Raw genomic sequence first — 22,382 nt, forward strand, 5'->3', positions numbered from 1 at the left:
GAATTACCAAGTGTATGGGTCCCGTGAACGTGAAGGTGTGCTTGCCCCAGTCATTGCGGATACACCCTGTCTTTCATGTATCATTGCTCAAAACAGCACCCTCCAAGCCGTCTGGGACACCTAGGCCGGTATGCGTGGAGTCGGAGGTGGAGTATGAAGTGTCGGGCATACGGGCGTCCAAATGGCGCAGGGGGAAGCTGTGGTACCTGGTTGCGTGGAAAGGCTATGGCCCGGAGGAGCATTCATGGGAACCGGCTGAAGGGGTTCATGCTCCGCGCTTGGTCTCCTTGTTCCATCGGCGTTTTCCTGCCAGCGCTGGACCCGTGGGGAGCCGCTGAGAGGGAGGATGTACTGTCAAGAATTCCTGTCATACAAGGGAAACACGCCCTTATGTAAACAGGAGAGCTGTTACATAACTCAAGGGAAACACGCCCTTATGTAAACAGGAGAGCTGTTACATAACTCAAGGGAAACACGCCCTTATGTAAACAGGAGAGCTGTTACATAACTCAAGGGAAACACGCCCTTATGTAAACAGGAGAGCTGTTACATAACTCAAGGAAAACACGCCCTATAAAGGGAGGAACCGGGAGGTACAAGGCTGTCGGATATTGTGTTTACACCGACGTACCTGCTTCGTGAAGAGCAGTGTTCCGGAGTGGTGCTCCAGTAAGGCAAGAACGGAGGTAGGTCGAGTCGTTACTCCCTGGGCCGTGTCTTGCCCCATCGTCACCTGTGAAGGACCCGGAAGCTCTACCGGTCAACCATTGAGCTTCGCTTTTTGACTCGGCTGAGTCCAAGCGCAGTGGCGCTTTTGCTGGTTGGAGTCGTAACTCCCAGCCCGACCAGAGACACAGGGACTGCCAGCTGTAACGCACACCAGGAGGTGTTTGCCGCGTTACAGACTCGGAAGTCCACAGGATCGATCGAGCGGCTGCTCTCGGTTCAGTCTTCTTGCTTGTGATTGGGGTATCGGTGACGCATCACCAGGAGGTGACTCCGCGTCCCGGTGCAGTCTGAGGAAGAGGTTGAGCGGCTGCTCCCTTCAGGTAGAGACCCCGGCTGGGTGTTTCCCTGACTCCTCGATTCTCCCCAACACTCTTCGTGCCCCTCACAGCCTACCGATTGGCATTGTCGGCCATTTCATTTCTGCCCTCTGTTGGCATACGCCGGGATCGGCGTATATGCAGAGGACGGTTAGGACCATCCGTGCTGTGGGCTGGTAACGTACTTAGCCTGGAGGATTCCAGTGACTATAACTTTTGTTTGTTCTTTGTATTTTATTTGCCTTCATTAAAAGAACTAACCCTTCACAAGTGGTTGCGTCCTCATTGTCGTGTCTGTTAAACGATCCTGAGACGTTCAGGGCGTTACACTCTTCCACAACACAAAATACCATTCCACATAATTAAACTCCATGACACACAATACTATGCCACATAATTCCATTACACTCAATACCACATTATTACTATACACATAATTCCACTGCACACCATATACATAATTCCACTATGCAAATCCACTCCACACCACACGATTCCACCACACACAATTCCACAACTAACAATTCCAATCCGACCCACATAATTCCACTCCACACCACATACATCCACTCCACTCCCAAACAAAACGCATGTTCAACAGACATTGTCTTTATCAATGCCAGTAGCTCTAGCTGACACAAAAATGCGAGACTTATTACATTGCAAATGCTTGTCTCCTTTTGTGTTTTCAGGTCTCGCCTAGTGTTGCAGCGCATACCCTGCTCGCTCTGCAAGACCTCTTGTGATCGAGACGATTTTGAAAGTGAGGCTTTTTGGTGACTGCCCTGTCTCCTTTAGGCCCTGCCCATCCGGAATCGATCTTGTACTTGTGGCATTTTCTTGTCTCCTTCATATAGTCGGTAAGCACTTTTTTATGCTATGCTATTTGAACTGGTCCTAGGACGTGAGCACGCTCTCCACTCTTCTAATTAGAGACAGCAGGCCAACTGGAAAGCACAGTAAATCTGCCTGTGCGTCGTTTGCACAGCAAGAAGCCCACGCTAACTAATCTAGTGAAAACCGTTCTTGGTAGAATGCAGAACGGTAAATAAACGCACCATGCTTCCAATTAGAGACAGCAGGCCGACTGGAAAGCATAGTAAATCTGCCTGCGTTTGGATTTATGGATGTGTTGGTTTGATTCGGCTATTTGTCTGACCCGCTTTGTTAGTCGTGCCTTATGAGCTGTTTTATGGACTCTTGCCGAGTGGGGGAAAGCATGGGCAGAAATATTTCCAACTTGTAGATCGTGTGCACTGTATTTGAGCAGCTGTGTAGTATACACTCTCCGACACAGAAAGATGAATTTCCAAGACTTGTTCTTGTCAAAATCCACCATGGCCATGTGTGAAGCTTTATTACTTAAAGGTGGGCACACTTCGGTCAGCATTGGGAACACTCTACCTCCCTGCCACTATTTTGGTTTGCGTTGTATTTTTGGATTTTGTTTTTACCAGCTTGCATTGTGCACTTTTCAAGCTTTGATACTAGTATTTGATAGTATTAGAGTTCACAGTATAGCCAGTACAGTTTACCAGATGGATATTTGATTGTGCCTCTGCCAATCATGTTTAGATTTACCAAAGATTGTGCAAACACTGCTTCCTAATTCGAAACAGTCCAGCAACGCATTTTATTCTTGAGTTGCTTCATCAGACTTTCCTGGTCACATCGTTAAAGCTCATAATTTTGACAAACGTATCCTTCAAATAACTGGAAAAGTTTAAGCCTCTTGAGAATTTCCTGATCATAGAAAAAAAGATATGAGCATTGGCCAAGTGCTTTTGTGAGGTCATGAAACTTCACAGTGACGACTTTAAATATACTAATTAGCGAGAGGGTTGTATTTACTTTATTACGCATGACATGATGCTGGCTCTTCATTTTTGTTAAAATACTTCGCTTGTTTCTAGGTCCTGGAAAAGCTTCCCATTTGCATCCAGTTTTGCTCCTCCTTTCTAGCCTTGAGAACGGCCTTCACTGCCAGCTTCCATCTGCTCCCCTTGGTTCTGCCTCCTTCGCTGCTGCCCACCGAGCAGAGCGTTTGTGTTTGTAACAGGTCATTGTGTTTGTAGTATTTGCTTGCAGAGCCTCAATAATGACAACATAAATCCATGTTAAGGTTTGATTGAATCACATTTCTGCTGTCAATTGGGCTGGTTTTAATCTCAGACTAGCAAAGCATTTCTTTTCAGGAGATGGGAGACATTGCATTTGCTCCTGAGTCCAGAGGAGCTGTGGGTGTTGGTCGCAAAGTTCTGGGTGGCTTAGTGAACGAGATCTGTAAAAACTTGAGGAGAGAACTGATGGAGTTCTATTAAAGGAGGCCACAAAGGTGAGACATAACCTCTACACATCACGGCCTCTCACCTCCCAAGACCCCAGACCCTGAGCCTCCTCAGACTGGTATTCGCTCATGGGCAGGCATGGCCTGGGAGCTCATTCTCACTGAACAGTTTGGGGTTCCAAGCAATGGCTGGCCAGGCACCAAGAGTGTGGGCTCTGTTCGCTGCCGTGTGATAGCTAGTTGCAGGAAAGTTGCCAGACTAGTGTTCCAGTTACCTTCTGCTACTGATGTGGGTAGAGCCTGTCTGTTGAGGAAGGACAGACAGAAGTCTGGCAGAGTGTGTGACACACACTAATCATTATGTGCTGGCAAACCCAATGCCCCAATATTTTTAGAACTACCTTGCAATGTGGACATTCAGCAAAAGGAATTCTGGGCATATTGTGGTACTACATTCAGTATGCTTTGGCTTTTAATTGCGATTACAGTTTTAGAGTAAACAAACTTCAGCTTAACATATTTCTCAGTCAATTTTTGGTTAAGGACTAGATAATTCTATTACCTTCTCCAGCTCCCGCCCAGGGAAGCTGACATGCTCGATTTTCCTTTCATTTCGTTGGATTGTAGAAGTGCAAACCCTGTAGTATTAATTTGCTTGATAAAATTAATTATAAGTTCTCTGCATATGAAGTAGAAGAATGCTGTGAAGTGGCAAAAAGCAACGTTTATTGGTGTAGTAAACAATGTAAAAGCATTTAATGTACTTCAAGGCAAATATCACATGCCATTAAAATGTTGTTAACTATAATTATTACATAATGTAATATATTGCTGAGTAGCAGTAACCGGTACGAACAGCAATGGGTATACAATAGGGCTTTGGGGGGGCGGCCGACCAACTGGAGGCTTGCCCCAGGGGGGTTTTGGGCCGGGGGGCAGCCGGAACACGGGAGGCTGGTTGGGCTATTTGGGCTGCATTGGGCTGGCTGGGCTGGGGTTGGGCTACTTTTGGGCTAGTAGTGTATTTAGCCAGACATTTTGTGTGGCAATCCACCATATTGGTGGTCATGACACAACAGTCGGTTGAGGGCACTGGTCTCTTGCGTTGTCCCATGCGTTTGTCGTGGTTGGTGTTCGGGATATCATTAGGTGGCTGGTTGGATTACTGCGGTAGTCACGCGGTGGTGATTTGCGGCGAGTCAGTGGCAGCGGGAGCTTGGACGGACACGGTGGTTGCCGATGGCGCGTTCCAACGATCAGAGGGTGCGGTAGGCCCTTCGCCTCCTGGAAGAAGTGGGCCGCACTGACTTGTTGCGGCCCGATGCTAAGGTGAGGCCCCAGCGACATGCAGCAAGCGGCGTCGCTGCTGCAATCCTAGCTTGCGAGCTGCCGCGAGCTGGCAAAAGGGTGGCGGCGGGGGGGCGTGGCCGTATGGTGACAGCGGCAGCGCAGGTACGGCATCGGCGAGGGGGGAAGCGGGGCGGGGCCCGGAGGCCCGGTTTGGAATTTAAAGAAGGCGCGGGGGGCCACCCAAGTGGGGGGAAGGCAGGCAAAGACAGTAAGGGGAAGAGAGGCTCAGCAGGTGCAGCGGGGGGGGGAGCAGGGCACGGTTATGCGGCAGGGCGAGGAGGGGGACGTGCCGGCAGTGGTCAGTGAGGGTGGGTCATGGCCCATGCTGATCGAAAGTTCCGAAGAGGGGGAAGGGGGGAGGGGGAAGGCAGGGCGTGTTGGGGTTTGGGGGGGCCATGCGGAAGGGCTGGGGGTGCAGGGGTTGCGGCCCTGTCGCGGAGCCCGGGGGTGAGGAGGAGCAGGGCAGGTGGGTGACGGGGGGGTGCATGGAGGTAGCAGAGGGGGGGAGGAGTTTGGGGGGGCAGGGGGCGGCTAATTTGGAGTTACCGCACTGGGGGTCCGTGATGGCATTGGCAGGGGTGGAGGGCACGGGGGCAGGAGGGCACACACAGGCGAAGACCAGGCGGGGAGGCCTGGGGGGCGCCAGCAGGGACGTCGGGTGCCGGGGGCGGTGTGGGGGGGCTGGGGGAGGCCCGGGGGATGGGGCGGTACGCCGGGTATTGGACTCCCTCATGTGGAGTGACGGGGAGGAGGGGGTAGGAGGATGGGGGCGGGGGCGCTCGGGTGGGGGGTGGGATGCCGGGGCATGGCAGTTGACTCCTTCATGGCACAGGGGTCATTCGTCCTGGATCGGGAGGGGGGACCCCGGGGGAACGCGGGGGGCTGGGGCGAGGCAGCGGATAACTTTAACCCCAGCATGTTGGGCTCCTCCTATGTGTTTCAGCAGGACAGTGTGGCGAGGTGCTCAGGAGAGCAGCATGCGGCTCTAATCCGCCGAGGGGATGGGCCGGCTCTGCCTAATGCAGGCGGTTGCGCTCCAGCGAGGGATGTGGAAGGTGGGGCGGAAGGTGGGGCGGTATGTCCCCGCCAGCCCCACCCCGATGGGTCGATGTTGCCACCGGGGGACAGGGGCAGAGGTCGTCAGCTCCGATCGGGACCCAGAAGAGAGGCACACCAAGCGGAGGAGGGAGAGTGTGGATCTAGGAGACCTGCTGCACACTTGTAGGGAGCGAGCTGGGTTGAGCAGGTTGGAGTACGCGGAGGCCGGCCTATGGCAGGACCACACAGGTGTAGACTATGAGGCAGGGGGAGTGCAATTGGACTATGATGAGGAGGGCGTAGAGGAGGGGGAAATACGGGAGCAAAGGCGGGGGAGGAGCGGGTTGGGGGGATCGGAGTAATGCTTATGCTAGTACCTTACAGGAGGCGCACCAACGACACAAGGCAGTGAGAGTGACAGCCCCTCCTGTTCCACTGGTGAAGCAGCGGGATCCGGTGCGGATGTCTACCTTGACGCCAGGAAAGACATGGAATGGGGCAGGGAGTTGGTTGGGCGGGGATCCGCGGGTTACGGTATCAGTCGGCATGGATGTGGGGGGAGGGGATGGGTGTGTGTGTTTGAATAAGGGCACGTATGTGCGTGATACGGGGGTGGGACCAGACGTCGCGGGCTCAGGGGGGGTCGGATCCTCGGACACAGACGCGGCTGGGGGGAAGGAAAAGGGCGGCAAGGAGGGGAAGGAGAGTCATAGGCTACCAGTGCGTGAACTGCCATATATGGGCATTACGAAACCTTTGGGGGCGCACTTGTCGTTGGCCACCAAGGAAAATATACGGAAAGGGGATTATGTGGATATTCTGAAGCTCCTGCACCATGAGCTGACGGGAAGGAAGGGTCGAAGGAGGAGGAGTGGGAGTTAGCCAAGCGACCGAGGGTACCCCTGAATATAGAGAACTGGTCGGTGGGGTTTTTGATTTTCGCCAGTGTATACGCGAAAAGTACCCGGAGAGGTCAGTCACCCTTTTTAAATACATGGTCCGGAGGGCGCAGGTCACCTATGGGGGTTACGCGTGGTCGCATTACGATGAGGAGTTTTGAGCGCGTTTGGCCTGGGATCCGGAGGTGAAATGGGGGGAAATCGATTCGGACTTGTAACAGCAGACCATGGGAGGGGCGAAGTTTGGCAAGACAATCTATAAGGCCAGCGGGCTGCCAATCGCGCCCCGCCCCTTTCCCAGCCGCCCCACCCATGGGGGGTTGGGTGGGGCAGGGAGACAATACCGGCGGGACCCTGGTGGGAGCGTGTTGGGATTTCAACAAAGCGTTACAACAAACAAATGATGGACGGAATGCTGACAATTCATCAAGCATCCTAGGACCGGTTTCTGGCTATCAGTCGTCATCAGCCAGGATAGCTTGACTCCAGTGGCGTAGTGAGCACGGGTTCCACGTCTGGGAATACCCATCCCACTTAGGGCGAAAAGCGTTACAACAAACAAATGATGGACGGAATGCTGACAATGCATACATTCTCCCCAAGTCAAGAGATCTGGGTTAAATCCATCGTTCTTTTGCCCACTACACCACCCCAGTTTAGACATGGCCATATGCAAATCAGTCTTGACCCTGTGCCTCATGGGAACAGTCCAGCCCGAACTGCCAAGCCATGTCTTCCCTGGACCGGAATCAAGCATCTTAGGACCGGTTTCTGGCTATCAGCCGTCATCAGCCAGGATAGCTTGACTCCAGTGGCGTAGTGAGCACGGGTCCCACGTCTGGGAATACCCATCCCACTTAGGGCGAAAAGCGTTACGACAAACAAATGATGGACGGAATTCTGACAATGCATACATTCTCCCCCAGTCAAGAGATCTGGGTTAAATACATCGTTCTTTTGCCCACTACACGACCCCAGTTTAGACATGGCCATATGCAAATCAGTCTTGACCCTGTGCCTCATGGGAACAGTCCAGCCCGAACTGCCAAGCCATGTCTTCCCTGGACCGGAATCAAGCATCCTACGACCGGTTTCTGGCTATCAGCCGTCATCAGCCAGGATAACTTGACTCCAGTGGCGTAGTGAGCACGGGTCCCACATCTGGGAATACCCATCCCACTTTGTTAAATGGTAGCGGCAGTTTCAGTCGATAACCTTTCAAGTATTTGCCCGGCGGTAATCGCCTCTTATACCACTCGATAATTTACCAATGAAAGAGGCAGGCGCCGGAGACTGGAAGGCAGGAAACAAAGTTTTATTCCGTCGGAGCAGAACACATCAGATCAGACAGCAAGGTATCGTCACGAGGTGCTCTAACCGCATCTCTGAGACCTGGTCTCTTATACACCGGTTTATTGCTTTATTGCATATAGTACATTCTTGAGATTCTCTCGATGCATGAAAGAACATCCCCTGAAGCCCCGGCTCAGATCCGATCCCACACATAGTTACAGCAGAGGTTCCCACCCTACCCGCAGTGGGAGATGGCTATCGCGCAGCAGGGAATTCCGCTAATTCCCGGGGGTGTGTGCAACCGGCCGGGTCTCAGGGGGTAGGGGCTTTGATCTACTGTAATCCCTTTGATGCGGGGTGTTTCTCTTACAGTAGGGGCAATAAACTGCATCCGCAGGGCTAGGTGATGGCCTGGGACCAGTTCGGACAAGGGGGCGCAGAGGAAGGGGGTTTATCAAAGGAGAGGCATGACCATGTATGGGATGTCGGTCGGATGTGGTTCCGTAGCAGGGTCGCGCAGAAGGAGAGGGTTTATGGCCTGTATGAGAGAGCAGGGGTGGCCGGCGCGCGGGGGATGCTCGCAGCGCTAGGGGAAAGCGCTGGTGATCGAAAATGAGCGGGGAGAGAGTGGGGTGCCTAAAATGGCGGCCGTGCATTCGCGGTGCGTGGTGCTGGGGAGAGGCAAGATGGCGCAGATAATGTTCAGTTTGCACGCTAAATTTCCACAGTCCTCCCTTTTAACATATCTCGCCAGCTTGCCTGGCCGTCATTTATTCTTCGTTAACCTTCAGCTATAAAATCGTTAATGTCTTTCGTACATTCCTTAAAGATACAGAGTTTTTAGGGCATGCAGGAGTAATCTGACACATTTGCTTATAGTTACTTACAGGTGATAAAGTAGGCGAGGAGGTAGTACATACAGAGTTATAGTGTAGTCGTGTACATGGCTGGTGTTGTATGGATGTTACTATACAAAGTTACATTTCCTTAACTTCTCAGTGTACAGTCGGAAGTGATTGATGCAACACCATAAAAACTTGATAAGAAGATAGTTAGTATAAAAAGGTGGTTGGGAGAGGATTTTCGACTTTGACATGGGTTCTTCTTTCCAGTGTCCTTTTGATAAAGAGCTATCACTGGTAAGCTCTCATTGTTGTTCTTCTTTCGTTGGCACTGTTGAGCACCGGCGGTGGAGCTAAGGTCCAGCTCAAATCCAATTTCTCACGTTGCAGGGTGTGATCATTCATTGTTCTCCGATCACAGCCCTGTTCCTTAACACAGTTCACCATAGGTACTTTGAGACAGGGTACCTGCCTTTTGTTCTTCTGTGGGTAGGTCAGATTCATAATCCATATAAAAGATGGTGAGAGAGAGAAGGGTGTGACGTGCTTCGGGACGCCGAGGGAAGAGGGGGTGGAGTGGGATCAGATCAAAAATGTGGACCAAGGGGAGCAGAATCTTCCAGCACTGGGCCCATCACTCGGGCCCGACGGGTTGGGACTTCAGGCACGCTGGTCGGTGAGCAGGGGGTCTCGATGTAGCCCCTCGCGCTTATCATCCTGAAAATGGTGTCTCGTCCCACGCCCTTTTTGCTTCGTAGCCTCCCCCTTGGTTGATGTCATAGATGTTCCAAGGTCTGCAGCCAGGCTGTGCGTCACGTCCGACCCCTCCCTTCCGATGGCAGCACGTTATCTTTAAATGGGTACAAGAAACAAAAGTCTTAGAGAGTTGGCAGGGAAGACATTTACATACTTCATCCTCTCTCCCAACCACCGAGTAGTTGCGGACATGTTTTTATCGGTTGCTGCATGATTGGTGTCTTTTAACTCTGATGTTAGTGTGTGCGTTACTAATCTATTAATCATTGCTGTGGTGCAAGTTTCTGTGGGTGTCTCTGTCCATCGTCTGGCCCCCTAGGTGCCGATTCCTGCGCCCGATACTGGTTGCAGGAAGCCTGACATCTGTCAACCTTCTAGTCTATTAAAAATTCGAACCGGCTTCTCCGGCAGAGGCTCGTTCGTCTCAACACAAGTTTTGTTAATATATATTTCCTTCCGAGGACTGCTAAGTTTATGAAAAGAAAGTGCGAGGTGCTACTGTCACGGGTTCATGAGTATCCATTTCGGGGAGGAACATAGGCTAAGCATTATTTTTGCTGGCGACAATAGGTAACCCTTTAACAGTTTAGGCGATGTATTATTAGTGAGGCGGCTAATATAGGGCTGGGGTTATCTTGGGAGGGCGGAGATGGTGTCCCTTAAAAACAAAAACCACTGACATATAGTCCCCGTGTTGAGGGTCAGATTGGGGGACATCAGTCGTCTTACCTGTCCTTTCTTTCTCAGCCGATTAGGCTCAACATTTGCAAAAAGGAGAGGTAGTAACGTGGTAAAGTATGGTCATTTTGTTTCTGTCAATTTGTTCGAACACCACCGTGTTCAGGCCAATTATACACTTACCGAAAAGGTATGTGTCGTTAATTTATTCAAACAGAAAAGAGGGTAAGAAGGCTTTTTAGTGAGGGAGGGAGTGGGAGAGAGAGAGAGAGAGAGAGAGAGAGAGAGAGAGGGAGGGAGAGAGGGAGAGAGAGAGAGAGAGAGAGAGAGAGAGAGAGAGAGAGAGAGAGAGAGATGTGCATCAAGTAGGCTATTTGGCATACATACGACACAAAACGAGAGAGACATGGGTAAGAAAATAGGCCACTTGGTGCACACACAACATGGAGTAGCATGGGTCTGTTCCATGTAAGAAAACACAAGCGGGGAAAAGACATAAATTCGGTGATCACGTACACACAAATGCCGGGTAGGGTGTGACGGTACATGTATGCAAGACGGAGACTCAGGGCTACGTTGAGTATGGGGACCTCTCCTTTCCTGTCCTCTTTTTCAATGCTGCGTACTTTCAGTATTTTGTAGTTCATCCTAGGGGGTGTCGGACCCTTTATTCTCCTCCCTTTGATCGGTGGACGAGCGCTTCAATCATACAGTGACGCTCTCTTCAAGTGACCCAAATATAAAATGCATACACATTCATGCCGTATAATCGTAGTACACACGCACAATCATATCATACAGTTTTTCATGTTCCTAATGGTGGTCTGTAACTTTACGCACTATCTCACAACGTTTGTCTATGTTTTTCCCTGATATTGAACTCGGTGTGGTCCATGTCCATTCCACTCTTCAGTCGGAACTTCGTTGTGACCTATAGAGGGGAAAAAAGAGGGGAGGGGATGTGCAGTATTCAAAGTACCCCAGCGCGCGCAGACACGAAAAAGTTCTACTTACCACGTACCAAGCTAGTCGCAGGAATGGGTGATACCACAGACCTATTATTCTCTTTGTCCGAGACAAAGATGCTCTAATTTATTTCATTTCCTAAATTCGGGTTCCCTTGTCATATATGCATTTCTCAATCGGTCGTGTATTAGGGTGCAAGATACCATACCTTGCGTTCGGCATATACCCTGAGCTATGGTTGACCATGGTTTAACAACTCTTGGAAAAGATAGGTGTGATGGGTACAAATTCCGTTAATAAAAAAGATTCAGGCAAATGGGGACTGCATTATCTGTTTTCTATTGCTTGGGGGTAACAATCATTTATTCAAATGAAGAGATCTCTATCAACCTATGTGATTAGTCATGGCACTGATTCCGTAATTCTTTCAAGAGACCCTTTATTTAAAACAATGTCAGCATACAAGATACGGGCCTACAACCGTTCAGGCCGGCCACGTGGTGGGGAGGCGTCGAGTGTCATGAGCAACGCTACTACGGCATAAAATCGGTTCCCTTGCCGCCCCTCCCCGACCATCATGTGTGGAAGCATCGCATATATATATATATATATCTGTTTAACACAAATGTCACGTGACTGGGACGCCACAAGGGTGTGTAGGCCTCTCCTACATCGGCGCCATCTTGGGGCGAAGTCGGGCCAGAGTACAGTCTAAGTCTTTCCATGAATTTGCTGTTGGACCAGAATCCCTTTCAGTAGTTCGAGAACTTTCGTTAGCGTCAATTTTGCGTCAGCATGGCGTCACTGCGACCCCGTAGAAATGCCATGGTTCGTTCTTGGGGCGGGGCAGGAGGCGGGTTCTTCCGCCAACGCTTCGAACCAGTCTTTCTCACTGCACTAAGCGGAGGCAAGGTGGCTGCCGTCCGGGGCAAAGAGCAATGGCGGCGGTTTGTCCTTACCGGAAGTCCGCGGGAGTCGAGTGTCAAATGACTCCAGCCGATTCTGCAAGGCTGAGGGGAGCATCTTGTCAAGGGTGGGGCCCATGCCCAAGCAGACAAGCTTTCGAGTCCAGAATTGTCTCACGGTGGGCTTTAGGCCTGGATCCGGAGGAGTCGACCGCCGGAGTTCAAGGGCAGCAGTAGCAGCAGCTCTTCGGTACAGTCACCGGAGAGGAGTCAGCAGCAGTAACAGCGGCAGTTCGGATGGTACTGCCACCGGGGTGATTCCAGTAGCAGTGACGACAGCAGTTTGGATGGTATCACCACCGGGGTGGGTCCCCGATTACCTTGCTGCGGGGGCCCACTCCTCACGTCGGGTGCTAGCCGCAGTCCTGGTGAACCCGGTGCTTGGGTGGTCGCCTGGCGGCTGCGTGCAGGGGCGCCGGCTCAGCCGAACGGCGAATGAAGTGGCAGGGCGCAACTCAGCTGGCTGACGTGTGAAAGATGCGGTTGGGGTGCCCTCGTCTGCTGGCGAGCCTCCACCTGGGGAGGCGGGGAGGCCCGTCCGCGTCGCCTCCCTCCGCCAGGGCGTCAGCCCTTAAAAGAAGAGGAGAATGGGAAGGTCCGCACAGCGTGCCAGGGTGCAATTCAGCAGACCGATGAAAAAGATGGTTGGGTGCAGCTTAGCTGGCCGGCGAGTCAAAGACGGTTGGGTGCAGCTTAGCTGGCCGGTGAGTCAAAGACGGTTGGGTGCAGCTTAGCTGGCCGGTGAGTCAAAGACGGTTGGGGTGCCCTCATCTGCTGGCGAGCCTCCACCTGGGGAGGTGGGGGAGGTCCGTCCGCGTCGCTTCCCCCCGCCAGGGCACCCCTCCGTTATTGGAGGAAGAAGAGAATGGGAAGATCCGCACAGCGTGCCAGGGTGAAATTCAGCAGGCCGATGAAAAAGATGGTTGGGGTGCCTGGCGAGCCTCCACCTGGGGAGGTGGGGGAGGCCCGTCTGCGTCGCCTCCCCCCGCCAGGGCATCAGCCCTCATTAAAGAAAGAAGAAGAGAAAGCGGAAAGGCCCGCACAGCGTGGCGGGCTCCGCCTTGGGGTTGCCAGAACTTCGGCGCTTCGTATAGCCTCCGGCCTATTCGCACAGTCGTCCGCCACTGAGGTCGATGGATTTTTGCATGGCTTTTATAGCCCAAAGCCGACTAAAAGAACCGCCCAAAACAGGCCAATGTTGCAATTTCGAGGAAGGAGAGGCGAGGACGGTGTCACGTGGACGTTAAGGCTTTGGGATGGAGGTTGCAGCAGACTGTCATGTAAATATTTGTTTTAAAACGTGTTTTAACCTGTTTACCCTGTTGGTGTGTTTGTTATATCCTATAAGTTATTAAAATGTTATAACTATACTACTTCGTTGGAGTGTTTGTACATATTTGCAATCTGATGACGAGCACAAGGAGGTTACTGTGCAATCTGAAAAATAACATAGCCCAATTGTGCGCGATCTAGACCTGGTCTCTTATACACCGGTTTATTGCTTTATTGCATATAGTACATTCTTGAGATTCTCTCGATGCATGAAAGAACATCCCCTGAAGCCCCGGCTCAGATCCGATCCCACACATAGTTACAGCAGAGGTTCCCACCCTACCCGCAGTGGGAGATGGCTATCGCGCAGCAGGGAATTCCGCTAATTCCCGGGGGTGTGTGCAACCGGCCGGGTCTCAGGGGGTAGGGGCTTTGATCTACTGTAATCCCTTTGATGCGGGGTGTTTCTCTTACAGTAGGGGCAATAAACTGCATCCGCAGGGCTAGGTGATGGCCTGGGACCAGTTCGGACAAGGGGGCGCAGAGGAAGGGGGTTTATCAAAGGAGAGGCATGACCATGTATGGGATGTCGGTCGGATGTGGTTCCGTAGCAGGGTCGCGCAGAAGGAGAGGGTTTATGGCCTGTATGAGAGAGCAGGGGTGGCCGGCGCGCGGGGGATGCGCGCAGCGCTAGGGGAAAGCGCTGGTGATCGAAAATGAGCGGGGAGAGAGTGGGGTGCCTAAAATGGCGGCCGTGCATTCGCGGTGCGTGGTGCTGGGGAGAGGCAAGATGGCGCAGATAATGTTCAGTTTGCACGCTAAATTTCCACAACTTAGGGCGAAAAGCGTTGCAACAAACAAATGATGGACGGAATGCTGACAATGCATACATTCTCCCCCAGTCAAGAGATCTGGGTTAAATCCATCGTTCTTTTGCCCACTACACCACCCCAGTTTAGACATGACCATATGCAAATCAGTTTTGACCCTGTGCCTCATGGGAACAGTCCAGCCCGAACTGCCAAGCCATGTCTTCCCTGGACCGGAATCAAGCATCCTAGGACCGGTTTCTGGCTATCAGCCGTCATCAGCCAGGATAGCTTGACTCCAGTGGCGTAGTGAGCACGGGTCCCACGTCTGGGAATACCCATCCCACTTAGGGCGAAAAGCGTTACAACAAACAAATGATGGACGGAATGCTGACAACGCATACATTCTCCCCCAGTCAAGAGATCTGGGTTAAATCCATCGTTCTTTTGCCCACTACACCACCCCAGTTTAGACATGGCCATATGCAAATCAGTCTTGACCCTGTGCCTCATGGGAACAGTCCAGCCCGAACTGCAAAGCCATGTCTTCCCTGGACCGGAATCAAGCATCCTAGGACCGGTTTCTGGCTATCAGCCGTCATCAGCCAGGAGAGCTTGACTCCAGTGGCGTAGTGAGCACGGGTCCCACGTCTGGGAATACCCATCCCACTTAGGGCGAAAAGCGTTACAACAAACAAATGATGGACGGAATGCTGCCAATGCATACATTCTTCCGGTCCTAGGAAGCTTGTTCCCTTGCTCACTTTGCCACTGGATTCAAGCAAGCCTGGCTGAAGACGGCTGAAATGCCAGAAACCAGTCCTAGGAAGCTTGTTTCCGGTCCAGGGAAGACATGGCTTGGCAGTTCGGGCTGGACTGTTCCCATGAGACACAGGGTCAGACTGATTTGCATATGGCCATGTTTGAACTGGGGTGGCAGAGTGGGCTAAAGAACGGTGGTGGATTAAACCCAGATCAGTTGACTGGGGGTGAGTGCTTGCAATGTTCAACACTCCGTCCATCATTTCCTTTGGTTTTGCTTTGTTCGCCATAAATTGGCAGGGTATGCTCAGACGTGAGTCCCTTGCTCACGTTGCCACTGGATTCAAGCAAGCCTGGCTGAAGACGGCTGAAATGCCAGAAACCGGTCCTAGGAAGCTTGTTTCTGGTCCAGGGAAGACATGGCTTGGCAGTTCGGGCTGGACTGTTCCCATGAGACACAGGGTCAGACTGATTTGCATATGGCCATGTCTGAACTGGGGTGGCAGAGTGGGCTAAAGAACGGTGATGGATTAAACCCAGATCAGTTGACTGGGGGTGAGTGCTTGCAATGTTCAACACTCCGTCCATCATTTCCTTTGGTTTTGCTTTGTTCGCCATAAATTGGCAGGGTATGCTCAGACGTGAGTCCCTTGCTCACTTTGCCACTGGATTCAAGCAAGCCTGGCTGAAGACGGCTGAAATGCCAGAAACCGGTCCTAGGAAGCTTGTTTCCGGTCCAGGGAAGACATGGCTTGGCAGTTCGGGCTGGACTGTTCCCATGAGACACAGGGTCAGACTGATTTGCATATGGCCATGTCTGAACTGGGGTGGCAGAGTGGGCTTAAGAACGGTGATGGATTAAACCCAGATCAGTTGACTGGGGGTGAGTGCTTGCAACGTTCAACACTCCGTCCATCATTTCCTTTGGTTTTGCTTGGGATTTCAACAAAGGCTTTTGTGCTCGACAATACTGCAAATTCCGGCATGAATGCTCCATATGCGGGAAATGTCACCCGGTGGTGCAATGCTGGGGAACGGGAGGCAATCAAGGTCAGCAGTCTGTGCCTGGGGGCAGCAGTCAGGAATCCGGGGAGGTAGGGGGGACAAGGGGCTTTGGGAAAGGGCTCTTACGGCAGTTAGGCAGGAGCGGCTGAAACCCCTCTTGGCGTCTTATCCATGGACCGAAGACACGGGGCTGCTACGGCGGGGTTTTCGGGAGGGCTTCTGGCTGGGATACGAGGGTCCGCGAATCCGAAAATCTGAAATCGGCCGCTGCACATAAGACGGTGGTTTGGGAGAAATTGGACAAGGAGGTACGGGAGGGGCGGATGGCAAGCCCTTTTGGGGAAGCGCCGATTCAGGATTTGATAATCTCGCCCATCAGACTAGTGCAGAAGAAGGAGCAGGGACAGTTTCGCCTGATTCAGCATTTGTCATGGCCGGAGGGTGCGTCGGTCAATGATCACATAGCGGCGGAGTTGTCGTCAGTATCGTACTCTTCGGTGGACGTGGCGCGGCGATTGGTGACGGCGGTGGAGACGGGCGCGCTCATGGCGAAGTGTGACATCAAGTCGGCGTTCCGGTTGCTGCCGGTGCACCCGGAAGATTACCAACTGTTGGGGATACATTTTGACGGCGCCATTCTTGTGGACAAGGCGTTGCCCACGTGGTGTTTGATTTTGTGCACTCTGTTTGAGCGCTTCAGTACCTTCTTGCAGTGGGCATTTTCATGGCGCACAGGCAAAGAGACGGTGATGCACTACCTGGATGACTTTTTCCTGGTGGGACTGCCCGGTTTGGCAGACTGAAATAAGAGAGGTTCTGGAAAAACCAGTTCCTACGTGAATCACAGCTAGGACCAAAAGGTCTCTTCAAATTTAAACACAAGGTACAACATATATCAAAAAACTGTGTTAGAAAGAATTCTTTGCAATAAAGTTCATTGTGAAAATTGAAGAAAAGATACAAAGATAAATTGCTGTTTGCTTGAATGTATTGAAATACTCAAATATCGATGTACTGTTAACGTCACAATTCATCTGATATATTACATACATTACAGTAACCTTAAATCAAATACAATGTTACATAAAAAGTCCCAATGCATTTCGGGTTAAACCCTTCGTCAGGAGATTAATGAAATCACAGTAAGATGTATTCAAGGTTCTTTTTGTCTCGTCTAGTTGACCTCCTGCGGGAACTACAATAAAAGCACATATTGTGCAATTAGTAATGATCGGAGTACATGTTTGGATATATAGAATTTGCACTCGAGGAAAAGAGAAAGTCAATGACCCTAGATACCGATAGTTGTAGGAAATAAACAGTATCAATCCTGTTAAGAATCACCGAAAGGTGTACGAAAAAACATAAGAGTGTTCGAGAAGTGAAAATAAAGTGGCTGAACAAACGTCCTCATAGATGGTTGTCCGCTTACCACAATGGAGACGAGCCTTGTATAAAACGAAGTGCTCAAGTGGTTGGTTAAAGAACCATCTGTGGACAAAATGTAAACTATAAGCTATTGCCGCCAAGAAAATCATGCCTGTGTTATCTAAAATCCTGGAAACTACATGATGTTATGAAAACTCACCCGTCGCCGTTGTCAGGTGTCATAAACAGTAATTCGACTTCACCGTAATCTACGCGAACCGTGCCTGTAATACAAGCACCAGAAATAACTAGTACGCTGCGTGGTTAATTGAAATTGGCTGCCGAAGGCTGCATGACTAGATTTAATTACTGCGTCTCACCTTCAAAAAAGATCTATGTGTCTTCAAAAGTGCTTCCGGCATTAGCAGGCTCAGGTGAGCGTGAGCGTTGGCCATGTGAAGGGAGGTTTATGAAGAGAGCCGTTACGTTCTAAAACAATCGGCATGAACAGAGGACTAACGGTGAAATGAGACGAGTAGAAATAGGACTATGTGTCTGGAAATGCTAAGTGTAAAACCAAGGTGTCGATTAAAGTTTGCTCGTGACTGGCGGGCGGAAGAAAAAAGCATAGTATATGACGTGGTGGTTATTTAGAAGGAAAAAGATAAAAAAAGATAAAAAAAAGCAGATAATGGTGATACGAGCAAGAGTGAAAAGAAGATATAACTAGTATAAAATGAAGGAAAAATTCAATGCGAGTGCAAATCCTTTACAGAGGAAAGTTAAAATCAACACTGACATTGCATTTCAGATGAAACATAATAATTCATAGTGATCATTTAAACCACCCGGAATCACCGTTCCTAGGTATTTGATCCAATGCGTTTCTCTACATGAAAGAACATTATTCATGTCAGTGTCAGTCTGCATGTGGAGATGTTCAAGAATTGTAAAACGCAATTGAGGAATGGTGTGCGATGTGTTGATCCAATGTGTAACAAGAGAAGAGTTCATGTTTTTATTGCGTATTCTGCTCTTATGTTCTATGATCCTAGTTTTGATCTTGCGACTTGTCCTCCCTACGTATACAAGACCGCATGGGCACTTGATAGCATAGATTACTCATTCTGTATTGCAGTCTGAGGTATGGCGAAGTTTGATGTTTATGCCTGTGTGAGGATGTGTGAACACATTGCCTAAAATTACATTACAGCAACAGCTGGACAGTTTTACAGAACTCATGGGCTACCTGGGTCTGCCCCTGGCACCAGAGAAGACACAAGGTCCCAGCACGGTGCTGTCATTTTTGGGCATTGAGCTAGACTCAGTGGTCATGGAGGCCCATTTGCCGGGGGAGAAAAAGGTGCATATGCTGGGCTTGGTGGACGACATGCTGGGGAAACAGAAAGTGACGGTGCAGGAGGTGCAGGTTCTTTTGGGACATTAGAATTTTGCCTGCCAGGTGGTGAGGGCGGGGCGCATGTTTTGCAGACGGCTTGGTCGGGCCCTGTCAGGGGGACGCTACCGCACCATCATATGCATTTGTCGGCGGGCACGAAGGAAGATCTGTGCATGTGGCGGGCTTTTTTAGCACGCTTTAATGGTATCCCAATGGCTCCCCTGGAAGACTAGGCGTGGGATGTGACCATCTCCTCGAATGCGGTGGGGGTGGGCGGTTTTGGTTTGTACTGGCAGGGGAGGTGGTGCGCGAAGGACTGGCTGCCACACTGGCAGAGCGGCAGGAGGAGCATCGCCTTTTTGGAACTGTTGCCGTTGGTGGTGGCAGTGACAGTGTGGGCACGGGAATTGGCGCACAAACAGGTGATTTTCAAGGTGGACAACATGTCAGTGGTCCATGTCGTCAATCGACAGTCAGCTAGGGACCCCCAAGTGCTTAAGTTGTTGAGGGTGTTTGTGCTGCACTGTTTGGAGCTTGACATCTTGTTTCAAGCACGTCATGTGCCGGGGGTGGACAATGACATTGCGGATGCTTTGTCTCATTCACAGTGGCAGAGGTTCCATGGGCTAGCCATGGCGGCGGAAGAACACAAGACACCAGTGCCAGCGTTGCTGTGGTCGGTAGGAGAGAAAGGGTCGTACAACTGGTAAGAGGGTCGGTGGCAGGGTCCACGTGGAAAGCATACGAGCAGGCATGGTGGGAGTTTTTGGACAGTGGGATGGGGTGACAGGACGATCGGGGGGTGAGGAGTGAGCAGGTAGTGCAGTTTATTTTGGCAATGATGGACAAAGGGATGTCAAAGGCGACGATCGCAGGCAAGTTGTCGGCTGTAGCGTTCATGGAGAAATTGTGGTGGAGCTATGCGCCGTCGGCGGGGGAATTGGGCGCACGTTTATTGGAAGGTTGGGTGAGAGAAAGAGGTGCCACGGCCCTTCAGCGTCTTCCCATCACGGCGAATATCCTGCTCGGGTTGATACAGCGCTTGCCCAGTTTTTGCTGCAACTGGGAAGAGACCACTTTGTTTTCCACTCTTATGTCGTGGATGTATTTTGAGGCCTTTAGGGTGTCCGAGCTGGTGGGGCAGAGGAGAAAACCAGGGATACAATGGGGGGACATGGAGTTGCGGCCCAGGGAGGTGGCGGTTCGGTTGCAGCACTCAAAGACTGATCAGCGGGGCGCGGGGATATGGGTGTTTCTGGGGCCTGCGTCGGAGGGGGCGCTATGCCCAGCGGAGTGGGGAGATTTTTGACGTCCAGGTTAACGGCGATGGCGGGGGAGGTTTTTCGTCTGGTCGATGGGGAACCGGTGACAGCGGCTCAGCTGCTGTGGCTTCTGCGGCACGCCCTGCTCGTCATGGGCGAGGACCCCAAATTTTTCGGGATGCATTCTTTTCGCATTGGTGTGGCGATGGATGCAGCCAGACAGGGGTGGGGGAGGGAGGACCTTATGCGCTTGGGGGGGTGGAAGTCAGACTGTTACAATACGTACATCAGGTTGCAGGGTGCCGGGAGGGAGGAGGAGGTAGGCAGTGTATTTCCGTTGTGCTGACATGTGTCTCTTTCCAGGTGCGGTGGCGGGGCCGAACGTGGCCGGGTTGTCCATCCTCATCACAGGCCACTCTTTCGTGAAGCGAGCAGAACGTTATAAATGGGACATGAGCAGGAATCTTAACTTAGAAGGGGATCCTAGGTTTTTTCGCTGTCAGTGGCAGGGACAGGAGGGTATGAGGTGGCATGAGCTGTTTCTGGCACTGGTAGTCAGGGGGGGAGTGTGACCCGACGTTTTAGTCATACACTTAGGGGAAAATGACCCGGTGCAATGCAAGGGCTTGGCTTTGTTGAAGCAAATGAAGCGGGAATTGCTGGAGATTTAGACACAGTGGTCCGGTTGCTATGTCATATGGCGTGGGTTCATTCCAAGGAGCATTTGGAGAGGAGCTGAGCGGACGGCGGCCATAGATAGGGCGCGCAGGAAGATCAATAGAGACATGAGGGTTTTTTGTGACAAGGAAGGGATAGGTAGGATGGAACACCCGGAGTTGCGTTATGCGGCGGTGTCTTTCTTTAGAGAAGACGGGGTCCATTTGTCTCGGTATGGCATGGAGTTATATCTCATTCAGCTGAAGGAGGCTGTGGACAGGGCCATGGGTGTGTGCAGATACCCGAAGCATCAGGAGGTCTAAGGGGGGGTCGAATGCCGGCAGGCCCGACTTTCGAGTGGCGTTTTTTCCCTAGGTCATTGGGAATATAATGAGGATGGTTACAGTGGAATAGAACATAAGAAGTTACCTAGTTAGGTAAGGTAGGAAATTTAGGAATTGTAAGTTGTGTTATGATTGTTGCAGGGGGGAAACATGTTTAGGGGAGGGGGTGGGGGGAAGATAGGAAGGCTATATTTAGTGAGGATTAGTTTTGTACGGCACAAGCCAAGGGATGTTGTTTGTAAGGTGCACCTGTTTCCAATAACGCGGCCTTTTTCACACAAACAAGCTAGTCTGTGGTCTGTGCTACCCCCTGTTTGGCCCAATAGGGCTTTGGGGGGGTGGCCGACCGACGGGAGGCTTGCCCCCCCGGGGGGTTTTGGGCCGGGGGCAGCCGGAAAACGTGAGGCTGGTTGGGCTATTTGGGCTGCATTGGGCTGGCTGGGCTGGGGTTGGGCTACTTTTGGGCTAGTAGTGTATTTAGCCGGACATTTTGTGTGGCGATCCACCATTTTGGTGGTCGCGACACAACAGTCGGTCGAGGGCACTTGTGTCTCGTGTTGTCCCGCCCACCCTCCCTAAGAGGTTGTTTGGGCGCCCCCCCTGTGGGTGGGCCCCCGTTTTGGATTATCAGCCCGTGGGTGGTTTTCTTGGGGACAGGTGCTGGTGTGGTGCACTATGCTTTGGGGGGCGTTTTTTCCCTAGGTCATTGGGGATATAATGAGGATGGTTACAGTGGGATAGAACATAAGAAGTTACCTAGTTAGGTAAGGTAGGAAATTTAGGAATTGTAAGTTGTGTTTTGATTGTTGCAGGGGGGACACATGTTTAGGGGAGAGGGTGGGGGGAGGATAGGAAGGCTATATTTAGTGAGGATTAGTTTTGTACGGCACAGGCCAAGGGATGTTGTTTGTAAGGTGCACCTGTTTCCAGTAAAGCGGCCTTTTTCACACCAACAAGCTAGTCTGTGGTCTGTGCTGCCCCCTGTTTGGCCCAAACTAGGCTCAGGAAGTACTGCTCCACGCTGGCATGCAAATGAAATACCTGTTCCAGAGCCCGGAGAGCCTGTTTTTGGCAGACTGCAGAAACTGTTTCCTGGACAGAAAACCGCAGAGGTGATACCATTTTGAATTAAATAACACAAATCCTTTTGTGGTAAAGAAGTAGTAAATGCTATTTTTAAGAGATAACTTTGTTTTGCTATTGAAGCGAACCGCAGTACCTTCAGGGAAGGATCAATTTTTGATCCTATCCAAGCCAGTTTAAAAAATGTATATATTTTCGTCTCCTGCAAACAACGCCAACCACCCAGCCATTGATAGAGCTAACATGTGATGTAAATAATGTGCTGCTGTTCCTGTTTACAACTGTCAGAGTCCCATGTCAG

General features: G+C 51.2%; 1 protein-coding gene across 8 annotated transcripts in view; it reads left to right on the top strand.

The window, feature by feature from the left end:
• The window catches only part of LOC146857822 (4-galactosyl-N-acetylglucosaminide 3-alpha-L-fucosyltransferase FUT6-like), a 683,427-nt gene that overhangs the window by 12,852 nt on the left and 648,193 nt on the right, over positions 1-22,382 (top strand). For 4 of the 8 annotated variants that reach the window (XM_085648484.1, XM_085648486.1, XM_085648492.1 and 1 more), the window contains exon 2: positions 1,739-1,906. The exons of the other annotated variants lie outside the window; for them this stretch is intronic. The gene's annotated coding sequence lies outside the window, so the exon portion shown is untranslated. The remainder of the gene's footprint in view (positions 1-1,738; positions 1,907-22,382) is intronic. 8 annotated transcript variants of the gene reach the window in all.

This window comes from Triturus cristatus, chromosome 3_2 (genome assembly GCF_964204655.1).
Source record: "Triturus cristatus chromosome 3_2, aTriCri1.1, whole genome shotgun sequence".
Classification (NCBI taxonomy): domain Eukaryota; kingdom Metazoa; phylum Chordata; class Amphibia; order Caudata; family Salamandridae; genus Triturus; species Triturus cristatus.